The sequence below is a fragment of the Mytilus edulis genome, chromosome 2 (assembly GCF_963676685.1).
Source record: "Mytilus edulis chromosome 2, xbMytEdul2.2, whole genome shotgun sequence".
NCBI lineage: Eukaryota > Metazoa > Mollusca > Bivalvia > Mytilida > Mytilidae > Mytilus > Mytilus edulis.
In genome coordinates this window covers 53,904,247-53,910,847 of record NC_092345.1, presented here as the reverse complement: position 1 = coordinate 53,910,847, position 6,601 = coordinate 53,904,247, and the positions used below count along the sequence as shown (strand labels likewise).

Here is a 6,601-nt window from a genome sequence, read left to right as displayed (position 1 = left end):
TTTGTCTGGGTCGATTTTTCGAACAAAAATAACATACCGTTCTGAAAAAAACATAACACCATGTAGGTATATATTAACTACTCTGATTGACAAATAGATTATCCTAAAAATAAAATGGCACAATAATATCCATGCAGCGCATCGATTCTGTAAGAAAACAATTAATACACCAAAGAATTCAACAACTATTATGACAAAGTTTAATTGGAAAACGGGTAAGCATGGATAATATGAATAAAAGCAACTGTTCGTCGCTTTATCATTTCACTGATTTTTCACGCGCTCTATGATTCTTTGTTTCACGCTTATACATATTAGGAAACTAAAAGTAAACTTTAGTTGGCAAACAAAAAGACGAACATTATTAGCAGCCAAAATTAACAATCAACATACTATATGTTTTGTTGATTATACGCAACAATTTATTGGTGTATAAACTCGACAAATTCACTCAAAAACAAATAAAAGTCCGAAGGACTTGGTCCAGTTTATATACTAATGATTCCTTTTAAAAGGCGTTTAATCCTTATAATTCTTTAAAATTGGAGATAGGGAATATATTTTTTCACAATCGTTACCTCTATCATACGTTAATGGTATATCTATGTCATTGAAACGGCTAGGCGCATGAATATATTTTTTGGTTAACGCAAAAAATATGTACTAAAAGAATTTGCTATCTGATAAAAAAAAAAACCTGCAAAAAGTCTTATTATCATTGAAACGAATAATTTGGTGTTTATTATTTATTTAGTGTTATTATCGCAGCCATCTTGTTTACATTGGTTGCCAAAAAAAGTTCGGTCAACCTCGTTTATCAAAAAATAACCAACGGCAAGATCAATTACCGGAAGTCCTCTCGGCCAATCATATCAACGTATTCCATAATATGCAAATCATATAAGACATTTCCAGTACGTTATATAAGCTAGGAAGCAAGGATAAAAAATTAGTAAATTTAGGAGGCTAAATTTAAATTTTTTTCTGTACATTGCTACAGTATCTAATGGTCAATTGGTATTTAAGTTCATAATCTTTATACCTTGCCAGTGTTGATAAGTGGTATATTTGGTATGTTGCTATGAACTTATGTTACTGATTCGCATTTCAGTATGAAGGTTTTCTGTCAATATTATCAGCTGAATAATGTGAACTCTGTGACACCTTAATCGCTTAACTTCGGATACTGATTATATCAAGTTAAACAAACAAAAAAAAACAGACAAAGATAACGACATAAATATAAGAAGATGCAGTATGATTGTCAGTGATATAATTATCCATCAGATACAAAATGACTTGAATGTAAGCAACTATAGGTTGCCGTTTGACCGTTAACAATAATCATAACCAAAACCATTTAGTCACTTCAAAAAGACCCGACATGACAAAATAATAAACAACACAATCGAGAAATACAGCAAAATTGGTTACGTAATTAACAAAGCAAATAATTCCTCATATAATAACTGTTATAAACATTGATTATGATAAAAAGTTGCTAAAACATTTACAAGAGTTTGATAAAGAAATGACCTTCGACGAGAGGTTTTATTTAGCAAGTGAAGTTTATAGTAACACAGCTTGTATTTCTGTTCTTTTTAAGGTAGCTCGGGTGTCTTCCTTCATCCATCTTGAATTCTAAAAATCAGATAACAATCGTTCTAAATATCTTATGAAATGTGCAAATTTTGAGAATAGTATGTGATTAATGTTCAAGACATTTCATGGTTTAAAATATAGAAAATGATGTGTTTTATCATATTTACGGCAGTATTTTACAAAAATGTTACAGATTTTTTTTTATTTATTCATCTTTTTTTTATATTTTGCCATATAAGGGTAGATAGTTCAGATAGAAGGGGAGATAATTCGATAAAGTAATTTTTATAATAGAATGTGTTGTGAATTTACCTATTTTATAATGTAGCAAGAACACGCTTTCCGTAACTATTATTTCTTTTTCTTATCTTAAATTAATTATTAGAGCTATATTTTATCTTACAATTCTATGGAATAATTTTATTTTTATCACCCCTATTTTGGTTTTCCATGCATGAAGTATACAAAATCTGACAATTTTGCTCCACCTTTGGTATGAAAAAAACCACCGTGACCCATACTTTTTATTATATTTTTGAAAAAACGCATAATATAAACTACATTTTGACAAATTATCAAAATATTATTTGGATTTAAATTAAGACTCACCATCTACCTTAATGGTATCCGTTGGTATTCGGAGTCGAGCGTATCAGCATTGTCTATTACCGAAGTTAAAATTTGGGCAATATAATTCCGATATTTTTATAATCAGTTTTTAAGCTTCGTGTGAGCTATTGGAAATAATAACTTAGGTGACATGATACGATTGCACTACTAACGCACTACCAACGCATTAATTTCGATCTTGTTTATTCGAAATTAAATTTTGTTTTTCCAGGCAAAGCAATTTTGTCTTCTTTACACCAATGGTTCTTTAAAAATCATTACTACTTTGAATATTAATAAGTTCGAAAAAATCTATACATGTGTCTGCCCTATGCTACAAAGGTCAAATAATACACGGAACTTTTTCAGTAACTTTTAAGTCACCAATTTATCCTATTTGTTTTTATATTTTAAAGTTAGCGTTTCGTTTAATTCAACATTGAAATACCACTAGTTCGTGTTACTAGAAAAGATAAAAACAAATGTTTGTGTCTTAAATTTATGGTAATATCAGTACAAAAGTAAGTATTTTGATACAGTATACATACCCTAACGTGTAACTCAAATTTGATGCCAGGATAAATGGTCACATTGGTATTTAAAAAGTCACACAAATGATTTGATCTTGTTTTTCAGTGGCTAAAACTGTAGGTTTTAAGAATTACAGACATCATACTTACACAATGTAAAATAATCACCGGTACCCTTTTTGCAAATGTAAGCCCTTCCCCTTTTTGCGAATGTAAGCCCTTCCCCTTTTTGCGAATGTGAGCCCTTCTACTTTTTACGAATGTGTCCTTCCGAGTTAGAGTTAATGCCGGGTTTGTCCTTTCTATTTCATCCAAAGATTTCAGTTATTGGTTGTAGCCTTTTTGCATAATAATGTATGTTACATCTTAGCGACAGAGCAATCAAATTTTTATCATTTTGTCAGTTTTGCATTTTCAGTTGCATTTAATTACAGTTTCAAAGTGCAGGCGTGCCAATGTATTAAAATAAGCGGAAGATACCAAGAGGACATTTAAAGTCTACAAAACAAACGGCGAAGGACACACCACACTCTACAAAACAAACGGCGAAGGACACACCACACTCTACAAAACAAACGGCGAAGGAAACACTACATAGGAAACTGAAGACTTAGAAACACGAATTATACCAAAACAAGACATGCTGAACTCATATGCACTAGAAAGGTAAGCAGTTTCTGTTCCACATGTGACACCTGTCGTTATTGATATGTGGAGGTGAGGCAAACGAAATATTTTACTGTCGATTCTGCAAAGGAAAAATAAGATTGTGTTACTTAACCTAGATCATGAATTTCAAAAAGGTCAGGCTGTTTAAAACATTTGACAGTATAACACTGTTCTGCTTCTAGATATAGAAACCATTGTTTAATTGTTTTATTTTCATTCAAACACAGTCTATCAATATTTTAGTGAAACTAATGTACCCTTATTTGTATCCAAACAATGACAAATGTGATTCTAACAATGTCGAACACTTTTTTCGTTGTGATGCTTTACGTGTGTTAATTTTCATAAAGCAGAATTTAAGATTAAAAGTTTGACGTTAAACATTTAAACAAACATCTTATCTACTTTTTATAATCTAATTTACAGAGAACGTAAGAAGTGGTCTCTAAATTAGGCAGGTATTTTGACTGAACGGATTTACAAGAATTATCAAGGATATTGCCAACATTGATGTCATCGATTCCTGTGTTGACAAATGAAAGTTTATTGATAGATAACTGCTCTGCTGCTTCTTTTCAGATGCCAATCTTGTCTGAAACGTCTGTCATGTGTAAAATCCGAGGTATCAGCTTTAACTTTGTACTGGTTTTGAATGGGGATTTTTATATTGGTTTGTTTTGTGCAAATATAACTTGTATAATATAGAAAATGAACTTTCGAAACAGGAATACATACAGATTCATTTAGATATGATGAATATACCCAGTAGTTTCTTTTAAAATGATAGATGATTACTGGAAAAATCGTGACATGAATGTGATTGGTGCGTAGAAATCGATTAGTGGATTTAAATATTAGTCACATTCGCCAAGCTGTAGGAAGGACTTCCTAGAACACATTTACTGTCAATGTTGTCATTACAACCATAGGAAGTTGCAGATCGTAGTTTTTCGAATCCAGTAGTCTCCCTTTGTTCAACGGAGAGGTGTTGGTTGCATAGTTGAAGATTATTAGTCCTGAGGCATATATTAAATGATGCGAAATTGCATAGAAAGGACTGAATGCGCAGACTAGTTTTGTTTAATATCGTAAATTATGATAAATAGATGTATGTCTTTATCTTGTCTATGTCTTTATCCTATTTTATTTCTGATGAAGGATTTTATGTTTTCCTGTACTCTAGATTAATTTGGCCCAGTAGTCAGCACGTGCACTTCTGTGTTGACTTGAGTTATCATCGATATGTTCATAATTATAAATTAACTGTTAACAAAACTTTGAATTTTTGAAAAAACTAAGGCTTTTCTACCTCAGGAATAGATTACCTAAGCTGTATTTGGTAAAACTTTTAGGAATTTTTGGTCCTCAATGCTCTTCAACTTCGTACTTTATTTGGCCTTTTAAACATTTTTGGATTCGAGCGTCACTGATGAGTCTTATGGAGACGAAACGCGTGTCTGGCGTAAATATAAAATTTTAATCCTGGTATCTATGATGAGTTTATTGGCAAATATGTCTTATAAAGGCTGCAAACATATTATCCGGCCTTTCTCGGCTTATTTAGAAAGGTGATACTTGTTATAAATATAGCACAAGGTTTCACTTCCGGTTCGGCATCCTGTAAAGTAGTACATATTTAACACAAAATAGTTCCTACGCATGAGTGTAACTTTCAAAATATGTAATATATTTAGTTTTTTTTGTATCAAATGAAAGCTGAATGACTTGTGATCATTACAGAACATCTTTTGACTTATAATTTTGACTGTCAAAAATATCTTGATTTAGCTCAAATATAAAGCGTCGGTAGCGTGGCCGAGCGGTCTAAGGCGCTGGTTTAAGGCACCAGTCTCCTCGGAGGCGTGGGTTCGAATCCCACCGCTGCCAAGTGATTTTTTTAGTAAGCAAGAAAATTAATTCATCGATTTTTGCATTGATTGACAAAATATGAAATGGATAAAAAGTTAATACACAGAAGATATTAAAATTGTTGTAATACTTAATAGAAAAGAATTATTCTGTTTAATCCATGATCACATATATTGCAGATGCTAAGCGCTATCTCAATGCAGTTTAAAATGCATGACAAACATTGCGGAAAATAGCATATTACAGGTACAAATGTATAACACAAGTTTTTAGAACTATTAGAAATGCTTTGAAAACAAGAGAAACGGGTAGAAAAAAAACTATGCCCCGGGTGAGGATCGAACTCACGACCTTCAGATCGCTCTGTCATTTGTGATTATGAGACTGACGCGCTACCTACTGCGCTACCGAGGCCATGATTCTAAACCTCCAATTTAAGGTGTAAATACTTCATAACATTACCATTAACATTGTAGTTACTTGTCAAGGTGAGTGTAGGGCAGAAAGAAACATGTTTATCTTAAAGGAAACACATTTCAAAACATCATGAGCTGTGTTGGTTGTTCATTTTTATAGCTCTTTACTATATGAAATACTTTTAATTGTTTGAGGTTTTTTTTTTTTTTTTCATATTCTTTTCTCCAAAGGGGAATTGAGTATAGTGCTGATAGTAACTCGTCAGAATAATATTCTGCAGAGGCAATTTGTTGCTAACGAGAAAAAGTTTGCTATCCAATTTGCCCGTTTTGCACATGCATTTTTCAGGTTTCGATGAGCGAATAGCGAGCTAGCGTTCAAGCGTTATATATACAGTTTCTACTCATGACTAGTTGCGTCGATCGCGCCCTCCACAATGTACAATATAGATTGCATGGTTCCGTCCAATGTGAAATGGTGAAAAACGCCTCTCCGGTATGATGTTACTTGTGAGTATCAAATGCTCAGCTAAAAATATGCATGTTACCATATATAGACATTCCAGAAAAAGGGAACTGACCAAAAAATGGATAACTCTGTTTAGAGAAAGAAGTGAAATATATAATATGATTGCATGCATTGAGTATTAAGAAGGAATTTTAGTTTGATTTTGGAAAACCAAAAAGAAACATATTTCTACTACGTAATATTTCGTAATGTATGCCTATAAGACATATTTTTACCAGTTGTAAATGTTGTAAACGAATGATATCTTGATTTAGCTCAAGTATAAAGCGTCGGTAGCGTGGCCGAGCGGTCTAAGGCGCTGGTTTAAGGCACCAGTCTCCTCGGAGGCGTGGGTTCGAATCCCACCGCTGCCAAGTGATTTTTTTAGTAAGCAAGAA

General features: G+C 32.5%; 3 non-coding genes across 3 annotated transcripts; 2 read left to right on the top strand and 1 right to left on the bottom strand.

Annotated features, from left to right (window-relative positions):
• Positions 1 to 5,215: 5,215 nt before the first annotated feature.
• Trnal-aag (transfer RNA leucine (anticodon AAG)) lies at positions 5,216 to 5,297 on the top strand. The gene has a single exon. It is a non-coding gene; the product is annotated as a tRNA-Leu (tRNA).
• A 305-nt stretch (positions 5,298 to 5,602) lies between these two features.
• Trnam-cau (transfer RNA methionine (anticodon CAU)) lies at positions 5,603 to 5,693 on the bottom strand. The gene is given in 2 exon segments: positions 5,603 to 5,638; positions 5,657 to 5,693. It is a non-coding gene; the product is annotated as a tRNA-Met (tRNA).
• Positions 5,694 to 6,495: 802 nt separating this feature from the next.
• Trnal-aag (transfer RNA leucine (anticodon AAG)) lies at positions 6,496 to 6,577 on the top strand. Its single transcript has one exon. It is a non-coding gene; the product is annotated as a tRNA-Leu (tRNA).
• The last annotated feature ends 24 nt before the right edge of the window (positions 6,578 to 6,601 follow it).